The 23,258-nt window shown below is 43.8% G+C and overlaps 1 long non-coding RNA gene and 1 pseudogene across 1 annotated transcript; both read left to right on the top strand.

The window, feature by feature from the left end:
* LOC134417500 (leucine-rich repeat-containing protein 14-like) overlaps positions 1-1,970 on the top strand; it is a 29,531-nt pseudogene extending 27,561 nt beyond the window's left edge.
* Positions 1,971-2,311: 341 nt separating this feature from the next.
* Positions 2,312-7,434, top strand: LOC134431037 (uncharacterized). Its single transcript, XR_010030934.1, has 2 exons — positions 2,312-2,530; positions 7,285-7,434. It is a non-coding gene; the product is annotated as an uncharacterized LOC134431037 (long non-coding RNA).
* The last annotated feature ends 15,824 nt before the right edge of the window (positions 7,435-23,258 follow it).

The following is a 23,258-nucleotide window of genomic DNA, read 5'->3' as shown; positions in this document are numbered from 1 at the left end:
TCAATCGTTGACCTTGATGTTCTTGGAGCTCTTTCCCAACCTCAGCCATTCCACAATTCCATGGCTCCATGATCCCATAAATTCCATGATTCTCAAAGCTTGACCTTGATGGTCTTGGAGACCTTTCCTGCCCTGAGTAATTCCACGATTCCATGACCCCATAATCTCAAAATCCCAGGATTTTCAAAAGTCAAACTCGATGTTCTTGGAGCTCTTTCCCAACCTCAGCCATTCCACAATTCCATGGCTCCATGATCCCATAACTCCATGATTCTCAATCCTTGACTTTGATGTTCTTGGAGACCATTCATGACCTGAGTAATCCCATAACTCCATGACTCCATAACTCCAAACTCCCAGGATTTCAGAGGTCAAACTTGATTCTCGGCCATCTTTCCCAACCTCAGCCATTCCATAACTCCATGACCCCATAACTCCAAAGCCCCAGGATTTTCAGAGGTGGAACTCGATGTTCTTGGAGATCCTTCCCAACCTCAGCCATTCCATAGCTCCACAATCCCATCATTCCAAAATCCCAGGATTTTCAGAGGTCAAACTCGATGTTCTTGGAGCTCTTTCCCCACATGTTCCCACCCGATCCTGACCTGTCCCTTTTCCCTCCCCGCAGCGACCTCCAGGCCCCGTTGGAGAGCTTGGAATTGGCCTTCTGCTCCCTCGTCCCCGCCGACCTCGCCTTCCTCTCCCAAAGAGTCTCTCCATGGCTCCAGAGCTCTGGGATCCATCCCAGCCTTCAGTGGTCCCGCATTCCACAAGCCCATGGATTATCGTCCAATATCCCACATCCCAGAACTCCATGATCCCACATTCCATGATTTCATGATTTTCAAAGCTTGAACTTGATGGTCCTGGAGCTTTTCCCCACCCTCACCCATTCCATAACTCCATGGTCCCACCATCCTCAGATGTCAAACCTGATGGTGTTGGAGACTTTCCCAACCCGAGTCATCCCATAATTCCATTGTTTGATTCCACAATTCCATGTTCCTATGGTCCCATAATTCCATGATTCTCAAGCCTGGAGCTTGATGGTCTTGGAGCTCTTTCCCAACCTCTGCCATTCTGTAACTCCATGATCCCATATTCCAAAAATCCCAGGATTTTCAGAGGTCAAACTCGATGTTCTTGGAGCTCTTTCCCAACCTCACCCATTCCACAATTCCATGACCCCATAATCTCAAAATCCCAGGATTTTCAGAGGTCAAACTCGATGTCCTTGGAGCTCTTTCCCAGCCTCACCCATCCCACAATCCCATGATCCCACGGATGCAATCCCAGCTCTCGTTCCCCACATTTCCCCACATGTTCCCACCCGATCCTGACCTGTCCCTTTCCCCTCCCCGCAGCGACCTCCAGGCCCCGTTGGAGAGCTTGGAATTGGCCTTCTGCTCCCTCGTCCCCGCCGACCTCGCCTTCCTCTCCCAGAGCTTCCACGCGCCGGCCCTCAAGCGCCTGGACCTGAGCGGCCACGACTTCTCCCAGGGCCTCCTGGAGCCGCTGCGGCTGCTGCTGGAGGAGACCTCGGCCTCGCTGCTGCACCTGGACCTCATGGAATGCCGCATGGCCGACCCCCACCTGGACGCGCTGCTGCCGACGCTGCGCCGCTGCTCCCGCCTGCGCTTCCTGGGACTCTACGGCAACTCCCTGTCCACGGCCGCGCTCAAGGAGCTGCTCCGCAAGACCCTGGAGCTGCCCGACCTCCGCCTGGTGGTCTACCCCTTCCCCGTGGATTGCTACCGGCCGCAGGGGTCGCGGTGGGGTTTGGGGCCCGCGGTGGATGAGGAGATGGTGGCCATGGTGGAGGCGGAGTTGGGGCGGATGCTGGAGGGTTCCGGGCGGAGCGACCTCGTGTGGAGCTCCAACCCCTGCGGGCACGGGGAGTTGGATTTCTTCGCGTTGTGATTGGGGGGAAAAGGTGATTCACGGAAAAATGCAAATTCTTCATTGCAAAATTCATCCCAAAATTCAAATCCTTCATCCAAAATTCACCCCAAAATCCAAATCCTTCAATCCCAAAATCCAAATCATTCAATCCCAAAATTCATCCCAAAATCCAAACTCTTCATCCCAAAATCCAAACCCTTCAATCCCAAAATTCACCCAAAATCCAAATTCTTCATGCATAATTCATCCCAAAATCCAAATTCTTCAATTCCAAAATTCATCCCAAAATCCAAATTCTTCATGCAAAAGTTCATCCCAAAATCCAAATCCTTCATGCCAAAATCCAAATCCTTCAATCCCAAATTCCCAACCCCTCAATCCCAAATTCCCCCCCCCATCCCAACCCTTCCATCCCAAATTCCCCCCCGTCCCTTCCCCGCGGGTCGCCGCCGGCCGCAGGGGTCGCGGTGGGGTTTGGGGGCCGCGGTGGATGAGGAGATGGTGGCCATGGTGGAGGCGGAGTTGGGGCGGATGCTGGAGGGTTCCGGGCGGAGCGACCTCGTGTGGAGCTCCAACCCCTGCGGGCACGGGCAGTTGGATTTCTTCGCGTTGTGATTGGGGGGGAAAGGTGATTCATGGAAAAATGCAAATTCTTCATTGCAAAATTCATCCCAAAATCCAAATTCTTCATCCAAAATTCATCCGAAAATCCAAATTATTCAATCCCAAAATCCAAATCCTTCAATCCCAAAATTCACCCCAAAATCCAAATGCTTCAATCCCAAAATCCAAATCCTCCATCGCAAAATTCACCCCAAAATCCAAATCCGTCAATCCCAAAATCCAAATCCTTCACCCAGAATTCACCCCAAAATCCAAACCCTTCAATCCCAAAATTCACCCCAAAATCCAAATTCTGCACCCTAAAATTCATACCAAAATCCAAATCCTTCATCCCAAAATTCACCCCAAAATCCAAATCCTTCATCCAAAATACAAATTCTTCAATCCCAAAATTCACCCCAAAATCCAAATTTTTCATCCAAAATTCATCCCAACATCCAAACCTTTCACGCCAAAATCCAGACACGTCACCCAAAAATTCACCCCAAAATCAAAATTCTTCACGCCAAAATCCAAACCCTTCATCCAAAATTCATCCCAAAATCCAAATCCTTCACCCCAAAATCCAAATTCTTCACACCAAAATTCATTCCAAAATCCAAATTATTCATCCCAAAAATTCATCCCAAAATCCAAATCCTTCATCCCAAAATCCAGACCCGTCACCCAAAAATTCATCCCAAAATCCAAATTATTCATCCCAAAATTCATCCCAAAATCCAAACCCTTCACCCCAAAATCCAAACCCTTCACCCAAAATTCATCCCAAAATTCTTCATCCAAAATTCACCCCAAAATCCAAATTCTTCACCCCAAAATCCTTCAGCCCAAAATCCAAACCCTTCACCCCAAAATTCATCCCAAAATCCAAATTCTTCATCCCAAAATCCAGACCCGTCACCCCAAAAATTCATCCCAAAATCCAAATTATTCACGCCAAAATCCAAATCCTACGTCCAAAATTCACCCCAAAATCCAAATCCTTCATCCAAAATTCGTCCCAAAATCCAAATCCTTGAATCCCAAAATTCATCCCAAAATCCAAATCCTTCACCCCAAAATCCAAACCCTTCACCCAAAATTCATCCCAAAATTCTTCATCCAAAATTCACCCCAAAATCCAAATTCTTCACCCCAAAATCCTTCAGCCCAAAATCCAAATCCTTCATCCAAAATTCATCCCAAAATCCAAATCCTTCATGCCAAAATCCAAACCCGTCACCCAAAAATTCATCCCAAAATCCAAATTCTCTGGGAAATTCATGCAAAAATTCACCGAAAAATCCAAATTGTTCACCCCAAAATTCATCCCAAAATCCAAACCCTTCCCCCAAAAATTCATCCCAAAGTCCAAATCCTTCAATCCCAAAATCCAAATCCTTCAATCCCAAAATTCATCCCAAAATCCAAATCCTTCACCCCAAAATCCAAACCCTTCAATCCCAAATTCCCCCCACAATCCAAACCCTTCAATCCCAAAATTCATCCCAAAATCCAAATTCTGCGCCCTAAAATTCATCCCAAAATCCAAATCCTTCATCCCAAAATCCAGACCCGTCACCCCAAAAATTCATCCCAAAATCCAATTTATTCACGCCAAAATCCAAATCCTACGTCCAAAATTCACCCCAAAATCCAAATTCTTCATCCAAAATTCGTCCCAAAATCCAAATCCTTGAATCCCAAAATTCACCCCAAAATCCAAATCCTTCACCCCAAAATCCAAACCCTTCACCCAAAATTCATCCCAAAATTCTTCATCCAAAATTCACCCCAAAATCCAAATTCTTCACCCCAAAATCCTTCAGCCCAAAATCCAAATTCCTCAATCCCAAAATTCACCCCAAAATCCAAATCCTTCATCCAAAATTCATCCCAAAATCCAAATTCTTCATGCCAAAATTCACCCCAAAATCCAAAGCCGTCACCCAAAAATTCGTCCCAAAATCCAAATTCTTCAATCCCAAAATTCACCCCAAAATCCAAATCCTTCATGCCAAAATCCAAACCCGTCACCCAAAAATTCATCCCAAAATCCAAATTCTCTGGGAAATTCATGCAAAAATTCACCGAAAAATCCAAATTCTTCATCCAAAATTCATCCCAAAATCCAAATCCTTCCCCCAAAAATTCATCCCAAAATCCAAATCCTTCAATCCCAAAATCCAAACCCTTCAATCCCAAAATTCATCCCAAAATCCAAATCCTTCACTCCAACATCCAAACCCTTCAATCCCAAATTCCCCCCACAATCCAAACCCTTCAATCCCAAAATTCACCCCAAAATCCAAATCCTTCATCCCAAAATCCAGACCCGTCACCCCAAAAATTCATCCCAAAATCCAAATTATTCACGCCAAAATCCAAATCCTACGTCCAAAATTCACCCCAAAATCCAAATTCTTCAATCCCAAACTCCAAATTCTTCAATCCCAAATTCACCCCAAAATCCAAATTCTGTTTTCTGTTTTATTTTATATTTTTTTACCCTGATGTTTTCTGTTCTATTTTATATTTTATATTTTATTTTATATTTCCCCACCCTGATGTTTTCTGTTTTCTCTTTCATTTTATATTTTTTCCCCCACCCTGATATTTTCTGTTTTATTTTATATTTTCCCCCATTCTGATATTTTCCGTTTTATTTTATATTTTTTTCCCCACCCTGATGTTTTCTGTTTTATTTTATATTTTATATTGTATTTTATATTTCCCCACCCTGATGTTTTCTGTTTTATTTTATTTTTTCCCCCACCCTGATGTTTTATTTTATATTTTTTACCCCATTCTGATATTTTGTGTTTTATTTTATATTTTTTCCCCACCCTGATGTTTTTTTTTATTTTATACATTTTTATCCCACCCTGATATTTTATTTTTATTTTATATTTTTTCCCCCCCTGATGTTTTGTGTTTCATTTTATATTTTCCCCCCCCGATTTTTTCTGTTTTATTTTATATTTTTTTACCCCATCCTAATATTTTGTGTTTTATTTTATATTTTTCCCCCTCCTGATGTTTTATTTTCATTTTATTTTTTCCCCACCCCGATGTTTTCTGTTCTATTTTATATTTTTTCCCACCCTGATGTTTTCTGTTTTATTTTATATTTTTTTTCCCCACCCTGATATTTTGTGTTTTATTTTATATTTTCCTCCACCCTGATGTTTTCTGTTTTATTTCATATTTTTATATTTTTACCCCATCCTGATGTTTTCTGTTTTATTTTATATATTTTTCCCCACCCCGATATTTTATTTTATATTTTTTCCCCACCCTGATATTTTCTGTTTTATTTTATATTTTTTTGATGTTTTGTGTTTTATTTTACATTTTTTACCCTGATGTTTTCTGTTTTATTTTATATTTTATTTTTTCCCCCACCCTGATGTTTTCTGTTTTATTTTATATTTTTTCCCCACCCTGACGTTTTATTTTTATTTTATATTTTTTCCCCATCCTGATATTTTCTGTTTTATTTTATATTTTCCCCCACCCTGATATTTTCTGTTTTATTTTATATTTTTATATTTTTTTCCCCCACCCTGATGTTTTCTGTTTTATTTTATATTTTTTTAACCCCACCCTGATATTTTCTGTTTTATTTTATATTTTATATTTTATTTTATATTTCCCCACCCTGATATTTTATTTTTATTTTATATTTTGACCCCACCCTGATGTTTTCTGTTTTATTTTATATTTTCTGTTTTATTTTATATTTTTCCCCCCTCCTGATATTTTCTGTTTTATTTTATATTTTTCCCCCCTCCTGATGTTTTCTTTTTTATTTTATATTTTCTGTTTTATTTTATATTTTTCCCCCCTCCTGATGTTTTCTGTTTTATTTTATATTTTTTTCCCCACCCCGATATTTTATTTTTATTTTATATTTTTTACCCCACCCCAATATTTTCTGTTTTATTTTATCTTTTTTCCTCACCCTGATATTTTATTTTTATTTTATATTTCCCCACCCTGATATTTTGTGTTTTATTTTACATTTTTTTACCCTGATATTTTCTGTTTTATTTTATATTTTTTCCCCCACCCCGATATTTTATTTTTATTTTATATTTTTTTCCCCACCCTGATATTTTCTGTTTTATTTTATATTTTTCCCCACCCTGATATTTTGTGTTTTATTTTATATTTTTTCCCACCCTGATGTTTTCTGTTTTATTTTATATATTTATCCCACTCTGATATTTTATTTTTATTTTGTATTTTTTCTCCCCCTGATGTTTTCTGTTTTATTTTATATTTTTCCCCCACCCTGATGTTTTATTTTTATTTTATATTTTATTTTACCCCACCCTGATATTTTCTGTTTTGTTTTTATATTTTTTTTACCCTACCCTGATATTTTCTGTTTTATTTTATATTTTTTTTCCCCACCCCAATATTTTATTTTGTTTTTTTTAACCCCACCCCGATATTTTAATTTTATTTTATATTTTTTTCCCCACCCCGATATTTTAATTTTATTTTATATTTTTTTCCCCCACCCCGATATTTTATTTTATATTTTATTTTACCCCACCCTGATATTTTCTGGGTTTTTTAATATTTTTTTGACCCCACCCTGATATTTTAATTTTATTTTATATTTTTTCCCCACCCCGATATTTTAATTTTATTTTATATTTTTTTTCTCCCACCCCGATATTTTATTTTATATTTTTTTTAACCCCACCCCGATATTTTATTTTTATTTTATATTTTTTTCCCCCCCTGACATTTTCTGTTTCATTTCAGGGTTTCCCGTCCACTTTTGGGAGATTTTCCTGCCCCAATCCCGAAGTTTTTCCCGAGGTTTTGTTGCCGCGTCCGGAGGGGAAATTCTGGAACGTCGGAATTGCCGCGGGACGGGATTTCATGATGGAATAAATGTTAATTAATGATTCAGCAGGAATTGGGGGTTCATTCATTGCATGGCACCGCCCAAATCACCCAAACCCTTCCCCCCAAAATCCAAATTCTTCACCCCAAAATCCAAATCCCAAATTCCAAACCCTTCACACCAAAATCCAAATCCTTCATCCAAAATTCACTCCAAAATCAAAATCCTTCACCCCAAATTAATTCCAAAATCCAAACCCTTCAAGCCCAATTTCACCCCACAATCCAAACCCTTCAATCCCAAATTCAGCCCAAAATCCAAATTATTCACCCAAAATTCACCCCAAAATCCAAATCCTTCACTCCAAAATCGAAACCCTTCATCCCAAAATCCAAATCCTTCATACCAAATTCCAAATTCTTCACCCCAAGATCCAAATCCCAAAATCCAAACCCTTCACCCCAAAATTCATCCCAAAATCCAAATTCTTCATCCTAAAGTTCCCAAATCCTTCATCCCAAATCCTTCACCCCAAAATCCAAACCCTTCACCCCCAAATCCTTCACCCCAAAATCCAAATCCTTCATCCCAAATTCCAAATTCTTCACCCCAAGATCCAAATCCCAAATTCCAAACCCTTCACCCCAAAATCCAAACCCTTCACCCAAAATTCATCCCAAAATCCTTCACCCCAAAATCCAAATATTTCACCCCAAATCCAAACCCTTCACCCCAAATTCCAAATCCCAAAACCCTTCACCCCAAATTCCAAATCCTTCACCCCCAAATCAAAACCTTTCACCCCAAAATCCAAACCCTAAAATCCAAATCCTTCACCCCAAGATCCAAATCCCAAAATCCAAATCCCAAATCCCAAATCCCAAATCCCAAATCCTTCACCCCAAAATCCAAGCCCTTCATCCAAAATTCACCCCAAAATCCAAATTCTTCATCCTACAGTTCCCAAGTCCTTCATCCCAAATCCTTCACCCCAAAATCCAAATCCCAAAATCCAAATCCCAGAATCCAAATCCCAAAATCCAAATCGTTCACCCTAAAATCCTTCACCCCAAAATTCTTCACCCCAAATTCCAAATCCCAAAATCCAAACCCTTCACCCCAAAATCCAAACCCTTCACCCCAAATTCCAAATTCTTCATCCCAAAATCCAACTCCTTCAATCCCAAAATCCAAATCCCAAAATCCAAACCCTTCACCCCAAAATCCTTCACCCCAAATTCCAAATCCTTCACCCCAAAATCCAAATCCCCAAATTCCAAACCCTTCACCCCAAAATCCAAATCCCCAAATTCCAAATCCTTCACCCCAAAATCCAAATCCCAAAATCCAAACCCTTCACCCCAAAATCCTTCACCCCAAAATCCAAACCCTTCACCCCAAAATCCAAATCCCAAAATCCAAACCCTTCACCCCAAAATCCAAATCCCAAAATCCAAATCTTTCACCCCAAAATCCAAATCCTTCACCCCAAATCCAAACCCTTCACCCCAAATTCCAAATCCTTCACCCAAAATTCATCCCAAAATCCAAACCCTTCACCCCAAAATCAAAATCCCAAAATCCAAACCCTTCACCCCCAAATCCTTCACCCCAAATTCCAAATCCTCACCCCAAAATCCAAATCCCAAATTCCAAATCTTTCACCCCAAAATCCAAACCCTTCACCCCAGATTCCAAACCCTTCACCCCAAAATCCAAATCCGAAATTCCAAATCCGTCACCCCAAATCCCCAAACCCTTCACCCCAAATTCCAAATCCCAAAATCCAAACCCCAAAATCCAAATCCAAACCCCAAAATCCAAATCCTTCACCCCAAAATCCAAACCCTTCACCCCAAAATCCAAATTTTTCACCCCAAATTCCAAATCCAAACCCCAAAATCCAAATCCCAAAATCCAAATCCCAAATTCCAAATCCTTCACCCTAAAATCCTTCACCCCAAAATTCTTCACCCCAAAATCCAAATCCCAAAATCCAAACCCTTCACCCCAAATTCCAAATCTTTCACCCCAAAATCCAAACCCTTCACCCCAAATCCAAATCCTTCACCCCACAATCCAAATCCCAAAATCCAAATCCTTCACCCAAAATCCAAACCCTTCACCCAAAATTCATCCCAAAATCCAAACCCTTCACCCCAAATTCCAAATCCCAAAATCCAAATCCCAAAATCCAAACCCTTCACCCCAAAATCCAAATCCCTCATGCCAAAATCCAAATCCCAAATCTTTCACCCCAAAATCCAAATCCTTCACCCCAAAATCCAAATCCTTCACCCCAAAATCCAAATCCGAAATTCCAAATCCGTCACCCCAAATCCCCAAACCCTTCACCCCAAATTCCAAACCCTTCAGCCCAAAATCCAAATCCCAAATTCCAAATCCTTCACCCCAAAATCCAAACCCTTCATCCCAAAATCCTACACCCCAAAATCCAAACCCTAAAATCCAAATCTTTCACCCCAAAATGCAAATCCTTCACCTCAAAATCCAAACCCTTCACCCCAAATTCCACATCCTTCACCCCAAAATCCTTCACCCCAAAATCCTTCACCCCAAAATCCAAATCCCAAAATCCAAATCCCAAAATCCTTGGTCCAAACTTCCCAAATCCTTCACCCCAAATCCTTCACCTCAGATCCTTCATCCCAAATTCCCAAATCCTTTGTTACAAATTCCCCGTCCCAAATCCCCAAATCCTTCAACCCAAATCCCCAAACCTGCGATCCCAAAAACCCCCAAATCCCCAAATCCCCAAATCCCCAAATCCCCAAACCCCAAACCCCAAACCCCAAATCCCAAACCCCAAACCCCAAATCCCCAAATCCCCAAACCCCAAACCCCAAATCCCAAATCCCAAAATCCTCAATTCAAATTTCCCAAATCCTTGGTCGAAAATTCCCGAATCCTTCATCCCAAATCCCCAAATTCTTCACCCAAATCTCCAAAACCCCAAACCCTTCATCCCAAACCCCCAAATTCTTCACCCCAAATCCCCAAAACCCCAAACCCTTCATCCCAAACCCCAAACCCCAAATCCTTCATCCCAAATCTCCCATCCCAAATCCCCAAACCCTTCATCCCAAATCCTTCACACCAAATCCCCAAATCCTTCACCTCAAATCCCCAAATTCTTCCTCCCAAACACCAAACCTGTCATCCCAAAAACCCCAAACCCCAAACCCGAAATCCCCAAATCCCCAAATCCCCAAATCCCCAAATCCTTGATCCAAAATCCCAAACCCTTCATCCCAAATCCCCAAACCCGCCATCCCAAAAACCCCCAAATCCCCAAACCCCAAAGCCCAAATGCCAAAATCCCAAATCCCCAAACCCCAAACCCCAAATCCCAAACCCCCAAACCCCCAACCCCAAATCCCAAACCCCCAAATGCCAAAATCCCAAACCCTTCATCCCAAATCCCCAAACCCGCCATCCCAAAAACCCCCAAATCCCCAAACACCAAACGCTTCACCCCAAATTGCCAAATCCTTGGTCCAAAGTTCCCAAATCGTTCATCCCAAATGCCCAAACCCCAAATCCCCGAATCCCCAAATCCTTGGTCCAAAATTCCCGAATCCTTGATCCCAAATCCCCCATCCCAAACCCTTCACCCAAATCCCCAAATCCCCAAACCCTTCACCCCAAATTGCCAAATCCTTCAACCCAAAATCCAAAATCCTTCATCCCAAATCCCCAAATTCTTCCTCCCAAACCCCAAACCCTTCATCCCAAATCCCCAAACCCTTCAACCCAAATCGCCAAACCCGCCATCCCAAAAATCCCCAAACCCCAAACCCCAAATCCCAAAACCCAAATCCCAAAATCTTCAATTCAAATTTCCCAAATCCTTGGTCCAAAATTCCCGAATCCTTGATCCCAAGTCCCCCATCCCAAACTCTTCACCCAAATCTCCAAATCCCCAAATCCTTCACCCCAAATCCTTCATCCCAAACCCCCAAACCTGCGATCCCAAAATCCCCCAAATCCCCAAACCCCAAACCCCAAATCCCAAATCCCAAACCCCAAACCCCAAATCCCAAAATCCTCAATTCAAATTTCCCAAATCCTTGGTCCAAAATTCCTGAATCCTTGATCCCAAGTCCCCCATCCCAAGCCCTTCACCCAAATCTCCAAATCCCCAAATCCTTCACCCCAAATCCTTCATCCCAAACCCCCAAACCCTTCATCCAAATCTCCCATCCCAAACCCCCAAACCTTTCATTCCAAATCCCCAAATCCTTGGTCCAAAGTTCCCAAACCCTTCATCCCAAATTTCCAAACCCTTCATTCCAAATTCCCAAATCCTTTATTACAAATTCCCCGTCCCAAATCCCCAAGTCCTTCAACCCAAATCCCCAAACCCGCCATCCCAAAATCCCCCAAATCCCCAAATCCCCAAAACCCCAAACCCCAAATCCCAAAATCCTCAATTCAAATTTCCCAAATTCTTGGTTGAAAATTCCTGAATTCTTGATCCCAAGTCCCCCATCCCAAACCCTTCACCCAAATCCCCAAATCCCCAAACCCTTCACCCCAAATCCTTCACCTCAGACCCTTCATCCCAAATTCCCAAATCCTTTGTTACAAATTCCCCGTCCCAAATCCCCAAATCCTTCAACCCAAATCCCCAAACCCGCCATCCCAAAAACCCCCAAATCCCCAAACCCCAAACCCCAAATCCCAAAACCCAAATCCCAAAATCTTCAATTCAAATTTACCAAATCCTTGGTCCAAAATTCCTGAATTCTTGATCCCAAGTCCCCCATTCCAAACCCTTCACCCAAATCCCCAAATCCCCAAATCCTTCACCCCAAATCCTTCATCCCAAACCCCCAAACCTTTCATCCCAAATCTCCATCCCAAACCCCCAAACCTTTCATCCCAAATCCCCAAATCCTTGGTCCAAAATTCCCGAATCCTTGATCCCAAACCCCCAATTCTCCATCTCAAATCTCCCATTCCAAATCCCCAAATCCTTGGTCCAAACTTCCCAAACCCTTCACCCCAAATCCTTCACCTCAGATCCTTCATCCCAAATTCCCAAATCCTTTGTTACAAATTCCCCGTCCCAAATCCCCAAATCCTTCAACCCAAATCCCCAAACCTGCGATCCCAAAAACCCCCAAATCCCCAAACCCCAAACCCCAAATCCCAAACCCCAAATCCCAAATCCCCAAACCCTTCATCCCAAATCCCCAAATTCTTCCTCCCAAACCCCAAATCCGCCATCCCAAAAACCCCCAAACCCCAAATCCCCAAACCCCAAATCCCAAACACCAAATCCCAAACCCCAAATCCTTGGTCCAAAATCCCCAAATCCTTCAACCCAAATCCCCAAACCCGCCATCCCAAAAACCTCCAAATCCCCAAATCCCCAAACCCCAAACTCTTCATCCCAAATCCTCCACCCCAAATCCCCAAATCCTTCACCCCAAACCCTTCATCCCAAATCCCCAAATCCTTGATCCGAACTTCCCAAATCCTTTATCACAAATGCCCCAAAATCTGTACCTCAAAATCCAAAATCCTACATCTCAAATCCCCAAATCCTTGATCCAAAATCCCCAAATCCTTGGTCCAAAATTCCCGAATCCTTGATCCCAAATCCCCCATTCCAAACCCTTCACCCAAATCCCCAAATCCCCAAATCCTTCAACCCAAAATCCAAAATCCTTCATCCCAAATCCCCAAATTCTTCCTCCCAAACCCCAAACCCTTCATCCCAAATCCCCAAATCCTTCAACCCAAACCCTTCACCCCAAAATTCCAAATCCTTGGTCCAAAATTCCCAAATCCTTCACCCCAAATCCTTCACCTCAGATCCTTCATCCCAAATTCCCAAATCCTTTGTTACAAATTCCCCGTCCCAAATCCCCAAATCCTTCAACCCAAATCCCCAAACCTGCGATCCCAAAAACCCCCAAATCCCCAAACCCCAAACCCCAAATCCCCAAACCCTTCATCCCAAATCCCCAAATTCTTCCTCCCAAACCCCAAATCCGCCATCCCAAAAACCCCCAAACCCCAAATCCCCAAACCCCAAATCCCAAATCCCAAAATGCTCAATTCAAATTTCCCAAATCCTTGGTCCAAAATTCCTGAATCCTTGATCCCAAATCCCGCATTCCAAGCCCTTCATCCCAAATCCCCAAATCCTTCATCCCAAACCCCCAAACCCTTCATCCAAATCTCCCATCCCAAACCCCCAAACCTTTCATTCCAAATCCCAAAATCCTTGGTCCAAACTTCCCAAACCCTTCACCCCAAATTTCCAAACCCTTCATCCCAAATTCCCAAATCCTTTATTACAAATTCCCCATCCCAAATCCCCAAATCCTTCAACCCAAATCGCCAAACCCGCCATCCCAAAAACCCCAAAATCCCCAAACCACAAATCCCAAATCCCAAACCCCAAACCCCAAACCCCAAATCCCAAATCCCAAAATCCTCAATTCAAATTTCCCAAATTCTTGGTTGAAAATTCCTGAATTCTTGATCCCAAATCCCCCATCCCAAACCCTTCACCCAAATCCCCAAATCCTTCATCCCAAATCCCAAAATGTTGGTCCAAAATTCCCAAATCATTCATGCCAAAACACCAAACCCTTCACCCCAAATCCCCAAACCCTTCACCCCAAATCCTTCTCCTCAAATCCTTCATCCCAAATTCCCAAATCTTGGTCCAAAATTCCCAAATAATCTCAAATCTCCCATCCCAAATCCCCAAATCCTTCACCCCAAAATCCAAAATCCTTCATCCCAAATCCCCAAAATCTTCCTCCCAAATCCCAAACCCTTCATCCCAAATCCCCAAATCCTTGGTCCAAAATTCCCGAATCCTTGATCCCAAATCCCCCATTCCAAACCCTTCATCCCAAATCTCCAAATCCCCAAACCCCAAATCCCCAAACCCCAAAATCCCAAATCCCCAAATCCTTCACCCCAAAATCCAAAATCCTTCAACCCAAATCCCCAAACCCTTCATTCGAAATCCCAAAATCTTGGTCCAAAATTCCCAAATCGTTCATCCCAAATCCCCAAATCCTTCACCCCCAACCCTTCATCCCAAATCCTTCACCTCAGACCCTTCACCCCAAATTCCCAAATTCTTCATCTCAAATCCCCAAATCCCAAATCCCCAAATCCTTCACCCAAACCCTTCATCCCAAATCCCCAAACCCACCATCCCAAAAACCCCCAAATCCCCAAATCCCCGAATCCCCAAACCCCAAATCCCAAAAATCCTTCATCCAAAATCCCAAACCCTTCACCCAAATCCCCAAACCCTTCATTCGAAATCCCAAAATCTTGGTCCAAAATTCCAAATTCTTCATCTCAAAACCCCAAATCCTTCATCCCAAATCCTTCACCTCAGACCCTTCACCCAAAATTCCCAAATCCTTCATCCCAAACTCCAAATCCAAATCCCCAAATCCCCAAACCCCAAACCCCAAATCCCCAAACCCCAAATCCCCAAACCCCAAATCCCCAAACCCCAAATCCCCACAATCCCCAAATCCCAATCCCCAAACCCCAAATCCCCAAATTCCCAAAATCCCAAATCCCCAAACCCCAAACCCCAAATCCCAAACCCCACATCCAAAATCCCAAATCCCCAAATCCCAAACCCCAAACCCCAAACCCCCAAATCCTCAAACTCCAAATCCCAACTCCAAACTCCAAACCCCAAACCCCAAATCCCCAAATCCCAAAATCCCCAATCCCCAATCCCAAACCCCAAATCCCCAAATCCCAAAACCCAAACCCCAAATCTCAAATCCCAAACCCCAAACCCCAAAATCCTCGATCCAAATCCCCAAACCCTTCATCCCAAATCCCCCAAGTCCTTGATCCAAAGTTCCTAAATCCCTTGATCCCAAATCCCCAAATCCTTGATCCCAAATCCCTAAATCCCTCATCCAAATCCCCAAATCCTTCATCCCAAACCCTTCACCCCAAATCCCCAAATCCCCTATCTAAAACCCCAAATCCTTCATCCCAAATCCCCAAATCCAAAATCCCAATCCCCAAATCCCAAACCCCAAACCCCAAACCCCAAACCCCAAATCCCAAACCCCCAAACCCCAAAATCCTTGATCCAAAATCCCAAACCCCAAATCCCCAAATCCCAAACCCCAAATCCCCAATTCCCAAACCCCAAACCCCAAATCCCAAATCCCCAAACCCCAAACCCCAAATCCCAAACCCCCAAACCCCAAAATCCTTGATCCAAAATCCCAAACCCCAAATCCCCAAATCCCAAACCCCAAATCCCCAATTCCCAAACCCCAAACCCCAAATCCCAAATCCCCAAACCCCAAATCCCAAACCCCAAATCCTTGATCCAAAATCCCAAATCCTTCATCCCAAATCCCCAAACCCCAAATCCCAAACCCCAAACCCCAAAATCCCAAATCCCCAAATCCCAAACCCCAAATCCCAAACCCAAATCCCCAAATCCAAATCCCAAACCCAAATCCCCAAACCCCAAATCCCAAACCCCAAACCCCAAAATCCCAAATCCCAAATCCCAAACCCCAAACCCCAAACCCCAAATCCCCAAATCCCAAATCCCAAACCCCAAATCCCCAAACCCCAAATCCCCAAATCCCAAACCCCAAACCCCAAATCCCCAAACCCCAAACCCAAAATCCCAAAATCCCAAACCCCCAAATCCAAATCCTTCACCCCAAACCCCAAACCCCAAACCCCAAACCCCAAAATCTCAAAATCTCCAAACCCCAAATCCCCAAATCCCAAAGCCCAAAATCCTCGATCCAAAATCCCAAACCCCAAAATCCCCAATCCCAAATCCCCAAACCCCAATTCCCAAACCCCAAATCCCCAAAATCTTCATCCCAAACCCAAACCCCAAATCCCCCAAGTCCCAAATCCCCAAATCCCAAACCCCAAACCCCCAAACCCCAAATCCCCAAATCCCAAATCCCAAACCCCCAAATCCCAAACCCCAAACCCCAAATCCCAAACCCCCAAATCCCAAACCCCAAACCCCAAATCCCAAACCCCAAATCCCCAAATCCCAAATCCCCAAACCCCAAATCGCCAAACCCCAAACCCCAAATCCCCAAACCCCAAAATCCTTGATCCAAAATCCCAAACCCCAAATCCCAAACCCCAAACCCCAAACCCCAAATCCAAACCCCCAAATCCCAAATCCCCAAACCCCAAATCCCAAATCCCAAATCTCCAAATCCCCAAACCCCAAACCCCAAACCCCAAATCCAAATCCCAAATCCCCAAATCCCAAATCCCAAATCTCGATCCAAATCCCCAAACCCTTCATCCCAAATCCCCCAAGTCCTTGATCCAAAGTTCCTAAATCCCTCATCCCAAATCCCCAAATCCTTGATCCCAAATCCCTAAATCCCTCATCCCAAATCCCCAAATCCTTCATCCCAAACCCTTCACCCCAAATCCCCCAAATCCTCGATCCCAAACCCCAAACCCCTCATCCCAAATCCCCAAATCCCAACCCCCAACCCCCAAATCCCAAACCCCAAATCCCAAACCCCAAATTCCCAAATCCAAAATCCCAAACCCCCAAATCCCAATCCCCAAATCCCAAATCTCCAAACCCCAAATCCAAATCCAAATCCCAATCCCCAAATCCCAAATCTCCAAACCCCAAATCCCAAATCCCAAACCCCAAACCCCAAACCCCAAATCTCCAAACCCCAAACCCCAAATCCCAAATCCCAAATCCCCAAACCCCAAACCCCAAAATCCCAAATCCCCAAATCCCAAATCCCAAATCCCCAAATCCCGACAATCCCCCAAACCCCAAATCCCCAAACCCCAAAATCCCAAACCCCAAATCCCAAACCCCAAATCCCAAACCCCAAACCCCCAAACCCCAAATCCCCAAATCCCAAATCCCAAACCCCAAATCCCAAACCCCAAACCCCAAAATCCCAAACCCCCAAACCCCAAATCCCAAATCCCAAATCCCAAATCCCAAACCCCAAATCCCAAATCCCAAACCCCAAATCCCAAACCCCAAATCCCCAAATCCCCCAAACCCCAAATCCCAACCCCCAAATCCCAAACCCCAAACCCCAAAATCCCAAACCCCAAACCCCAAATCCCCAAACCCCAAATCCCAAATCCCCAAATCCCAAAATTCCCAATCCCCAAATCCCAGACCCCAAACCCCAAAATTCCCAAACCCCCAAATCCCAAACCCCAAATCCCAAATCCCAAACCCCAAACCCCAAATCCCAAACCCCAAACCCCAAACCCCAAACCCCAAATCCTTGGTCCAAAATTCCCGAATCCTTGATCCCAAATTCCCCATTCCAAACCCTTCATCCCAAATCCCCAAACCCCCAAACCCCCAAATCCCCAAACCCCAAATCCAAATCCCAAATCCCAAACCCCAAATCCCAAATCCCAAACCCCAAATCCCAAACCCTTCATCCCAAACCCCAAACCCCAAATCCCAAATCCCCAAACCCCAAATCCCAAACCCCAAACCCCAAATCCCCAAACCCCAAATCCCCAAACCCCAAACCCCAAACCCCAAATCCAAACCCCAAACCCCAAATCCCAAACCCCAAATCCCCAAACCCCAAATCCCAAATTCTCAAACCCCAAACTCCAAACCCCAAAAATCCCAAACCCCAAAATCCTCGATCCAAAATCCCAAACCCTTCATCCCAAACCCCAAACCCCAAATCCCAAATCCCCAATCCCCAAACCCCAAAAATCCTCGATCCAAATCCCCAAACCCTTCATCCCAAATCCCCCAAGTCCTTGATCCAAAGTTCCTAAATCCTGATCCCAAATCCCAAATCCTTGATCCCAAATCCCTAAATCCCTCATCCCAAATCCCCAAATCCTTCATCCCAAACCCTTCACCCCAAATCCCCAAATCCCCTATCTAAAACCCCAAATCCTTCATCCCAAATCCCCAAATCCCAAACCCCCAAACCCCAAAATCCTTGATCCAAAATCCCAAACCCCAAATCCCCAAATCCCAAACCCCAAATCCCCAATTCCCAAAACCCCAAACCCCAAATCCAAATCCCCAAACCCGAAAATCCCAAATCCCCAAATCCCAAACCCCAAATCCCCAAATCTCCAAACCCCAAATCCCAAATCCCCAAACCCCAAATCCCCAAACCCCAAACCCCAAATCCCAAAATCCCAAAATCCCAAACCCCAAACCCCAAACCCCAAATCCCCAAACCCCAAATCCCCAAATCCCCAAACCCCAAATCCCCAAATCCAAACCCCAAAAATCCCAAACCCCAAACCCAAAATCCTCGATCCAAAACCCCAAACCCCAAATCCCCAAACCCCAAATCCCAAACCCCCAAATCCTTGATCCAAAATCCCAAATCCTTCATCCCAAATCCCAAACCCCAAATCCCAAACCCCAAACCCAAAATCCCAAATCCCCAAATCCCAAACCCCAAATCCCCAATCCCCAAATCCCAAACCCCAAACCCCAAATCCCCAAATCCCAAATCCCAAAACCCCAAATCCCCAAACCCCAAACCCCAAACCCCCAAATCCCCAAATCCCAAATCCCAAACCCCAAATCCCCAAACCCCAAACCCCAAACCCCAAAATCCCAAAACCCCAAATCCCCAAACCCCAAATCCTCAAAACCCCAAATCCCAAACCCCAAACCCCAAACCCCAAATCCCAAACCCCCAAATCCCAAATCCCCAAACCCCAAATCCCCAAAGCCCAAATCTCCAAATCCCCAAAACCCAAACCCCAAACCCCAAATCCAAATCCCAAATCCCAAATCCCAAATCCCAAAATCCTCGATCCAAATCCCCAAACCCTTCATCCCAAATCCCCCAAGTCCTTGATCCAAAGTTCCTAAATCCCTCATCCCAAATCCCCAAATCCTTGATCCCAAATCCTAAATCCCTCATCCCAAATCCCCAAATCCTTCATCCCAAACCCTTCACCCCAAATCCCCAAATCCTCGATCCAAAACCCCAAACCCCTCATCCCAAATCCCAAATCCCAACCCCCAACCCCCAAATCCCAAACCCCAAATCCCAAACCCCAAATTCCCAAATCCCAATCCCAAACCCCAAATCCAATCCCCAAATCCCAAATCTCCAAACCCCAAATCCCAAATCCCAAATCCCAATCCCCAAATCCAAATCTCCAAACCCCAAATCCCAAATCCCAAATCCCCAAACCCCAAAATCCCAAACCCCAAATCCCCAAATCCCCAAATCCCAAACCCCCAAATCCCCAAACCCCAAAATCCTTGATCCAAAATCCCAAATCCCCAAACCCCAAACCCCAAACCCAAATCCCAAACCCCAAAATCCTCGATCCCAAACCCCAAACCCCAAATCCCAAATCCCCAATCTCCAAACTCCAAATCCCAAACCCCAAACCCCCAAATCCCAAACCCCAAACCCCAAACCCCAAATCCCCAAACCCCAAATCCCCAACCCCCAAATCCCAAATCCCCAAACCCCAAACCCCAAAATCCCAAACCCCAAAACCCCAAACCCCAAATCCCAAACCCCAAATCCCAAACCCCAAATCCCAAACCCCAAATCCCAAATCCCCAAAATCCCAAACCCCAAACCCCAAATCCCAAACCCCAAATCCCAAATCCCCAAACCCCAAATCCCAAACCCCCAAATCCCAAATCCCCAAATCCCAAATCCCCAAATCTCAAATCCCCAAACCCCAAATCCCAAACCCCAAATCCCCAAATCCCCAAACCCCAAATCCCAAATCCCAAATCCCCAAATCCCAAACCCCAAATCCCCAAACCCCAAATCCCAAACCCCAAACCCCAAACCCCAAATCCCAAACCCCAAATCCCCAAACCCCAAATCCCAAATCCCCAAAATCCCAAACCCCAAACCCCAAATCCCAAAATCTCAAAATCTCCAAATCCCCAAACCCCAAATCCCCAAATCCCCAAATCCCAAATCCCAAACCCCAAACCCCAAACCCCAAAATCCCAAACCCCAAATCCCAAACCCCAAACCCCAAAATCCCAAACCCCAAATCCCCAAACCCCAAACCCCAAAATCCCCAAATCCCCAAACCCCAAACCCCAAAATCCCAAATCCCCAAACCCCAAACCCCAAATCCCAAATCCCCAAATTCCCAAATCCCCAAACCCCAAACCCCAAATCCCCAAACCCCAAACCCCCAAACCCCACAATCCCAAACCCCAAATCCCAAAATCCCAAATCCCAAACCCCAAAATCCCCAATCCCAAATCCCAAACCCCAAATCCAAATCACAAATCCCAAATCCAAACCCCAAACCACAAAATCCCAAACCCCAAACCCCAAACCCCAAATCCCAAATCCCCAAATCCAAAACCCCAAACCCCAAATCCCCCAAACCCCAAATTCCAAATGCCAAAACCCCAAATCCCAAATCCAAAATCCTCGATCCAAAATCCCCAACCCTTCATCCAAACCTGAAATCCTGAAATCCCCAAACCCCAAACCCCAAATCCCGACAATCCCCAAACCCCAAATCCCAAAACCCCAAACCCCCAAATCCCAAACCCCAAACCCCAAACCCCAAATCCCAAATCCCAAAACCCCAAACCCAAAATCCCAAACCCAAACCCCAAATCCCCAAATCCAAACCCCCAAATCCCAAACCCCAAACCCCAAACCCCAAATCCCAAATCCCAAATCCCAAACCCCAAACCCCCAAATCCCAAACCCCAAACCCCAAATCCCAAACCCCAAAATCCCCAAACCCCAAACCCCAAACCCCCAAATCCCAATCCCCAAATCCCAAATCCCCAAACCCCAAAATCCCAAACAACCCAAATCCTCAAACCCCAAATCCCAAAATCCTTGATCCCAAATCCCCAAACCCCAAATCCCAAATCCCCAAACCCCAAACCCCAAACCCCAAATCCCAAATCCCCAATCTCCAAACCCAAATCCCAAATCCCCAAACCCCAAATCCCAAATCCCCAAATCCCAAACCCCAAACCCCAAATCCTTGATCCCAATCCCCAAATCCCCAAATCCCCAAATCCAAATCCCCAAAATCCCAAATCCTTCATCTCAAATCCCAAACCCCAAATTCCCAAATCCCAAATCCCAAATCCCAAACCCCAAATCCAAATCCCCAAACCCCAAAATCCCAAATCCCCAAACCCCAAATTCAGCATTTCATGAAGAAATTTAATTTTTTTGGGGGGGAAAGTTTTTTAGAAATTTCCGGGATGAGAAAAAAGAGGAATTGGGAAGGGGGAGCCCATCCTGAAATTAATTCTGGAAATCCAAAATAAAATTTTGGGGTTTTTTTTTTCAGGATTTTTTAGGGGTTTTTTTTGGGGTTTTTGGGGTTTTCTCGGTGTTTTTTGCAGGCGATCTTTGGTGTTTTTGGGGTTTTTTTCAGGATTTTTTTAGGGTGTTTTTGGGGTTTTTTTTCAGTAGTTTTAGAGGTTTTTGGGGTTTTTTTTCAGTATTTTTCAGTATTTTTTAGGGTTTTTTTGGGATTTCTCGGTGTTTTTTGCAGGGGATCTTTGGTGTTTTTGGGGTTTTTTTTCAGGATTTTTTTAGGGTTTTTGGGTTTTTTTTCTGTATTTTTTTAGGATTTTTTAGGGTTTTTCTGGGGTTTTTTGGTGTTTTTTTTTTTGAGGGGATCTTTGGTGTTTTTGGGGTTTTTTTTCAGTATTTTTAGGGGTTTTTTGGGGCTTTCTTGGTGTTTTTTTTTGCAGGGATCTTTGGTGTTTTTGGGGTTTTTTTTTCTGGATTTTTTAGGGTTTTTTTTTGTTTTTTTCAGTATTTTTTAGGGGTTTTTGGGGCTTTCTCGGTGCTTTTTGCAGGGGATCTTTGGTGGTTTCGGTTTTTTTTTTCAGTATTTTTTAGGGTTTTTGGGGGGATTTTTGGAGGGGATCTTTGGTGTTTTTGGTGATTTTTTTTTCAGTATTTTTTAGGGGTTTTTTGGGTTTTTTTTTGCAGGGGATCTTTGGTGTTTTTGGGTTTTTTTTTCAGGACCTTTTTAGGGTTTTTGAGGGTTTTGGGGCTTTTTTGGTGTTTTTTTTTTTTTTGTCGGGGCATCATTTGGTGTTTTGGGGATTTTTTTTCAGGATTTTTTGGGGTTTTTTTGGGGCTTTCTTGGTTTTTTGGAGGGGATTTTTTATGTTTTTGGGGTTTTTTTCCACTATTTTTTAGGGGTTTTTGGGGTTTTCTCGGTGATTTTTTGGAGGGGATCTTTGGTGGTTTTGGGTTTTTTTTCAGTTTTTTTTAGGGTTTTTTGGGGGGCTTTTTTGGTGATTTTTTTGCAGGGGATCTTTGGTGGTTTTTTGGGTTTTTTTTCAGGATTTTTTAGGGGGTTTTTTGGTGATTTTTGGGGCTTTCTCGGTGTTTTTTGCAGGGGATCTTTGGTGTTTTGGGGTTTTTTTTCAGGATTTTTTAGGGGGTTTTTTGGGTTTTTTTGGAGGGGATCTTTGGTGTTTTTGGGGTTTTTTTCAGGATTTTTTAGGGTTTTTTTTGGGGCTTTTTTGGTGGTGTTTTTGGAGGGGATTTTTTATGTTTTTGGGGTTTTTTTCCAGTATTTTTTAGGGGTTTTTTGGGTTTTCTCGGTGATTTTTTGGAGGGATCTTTGGTGGTTTTCGGATTTTTTTCAGTTTTTTCTCGGATTTTTTGGGGCTTTTTTGGTGATTTTTTTGCAGGGATCTTTGGTGGTTTTGGGGTTTTTTTTCTGGATTTTTAAGGGTTTTTTTTTTTTTTTTCAGTATTTTTTAGGGGTTTTTGGGGCTTTCTCGGTGCTTTTTGCAGGGGATCTTTGGTGTTTTGGGTTTTTTTTTTTTCAGAATTTTTTTAGGGTTTTTGGGGATTTTTTTTCAGTATTTTTTAGGGGTTTTTAGGGGCTG

The sequence above is a fragment of the Melospiza melodia genome, chromosome 1 (genome assembly GCF_035770615.1).
Source record: "Melospiza melodia melodia isolate bMelMel2 chromosome 1, bMelMel2.pri, whole genome shotgun sequence".
In the NCBI taxonomy this organism is placed as follows: domain Eukaryota; kingdom Metazoa; phylum Chordata; class Aves; order Passeriformes; family Passerellidae; genus Melospiza; species Melospiza melodia.
This window is presented reverse-complemented; position numbering and strand designations above follow the sequence as displayed.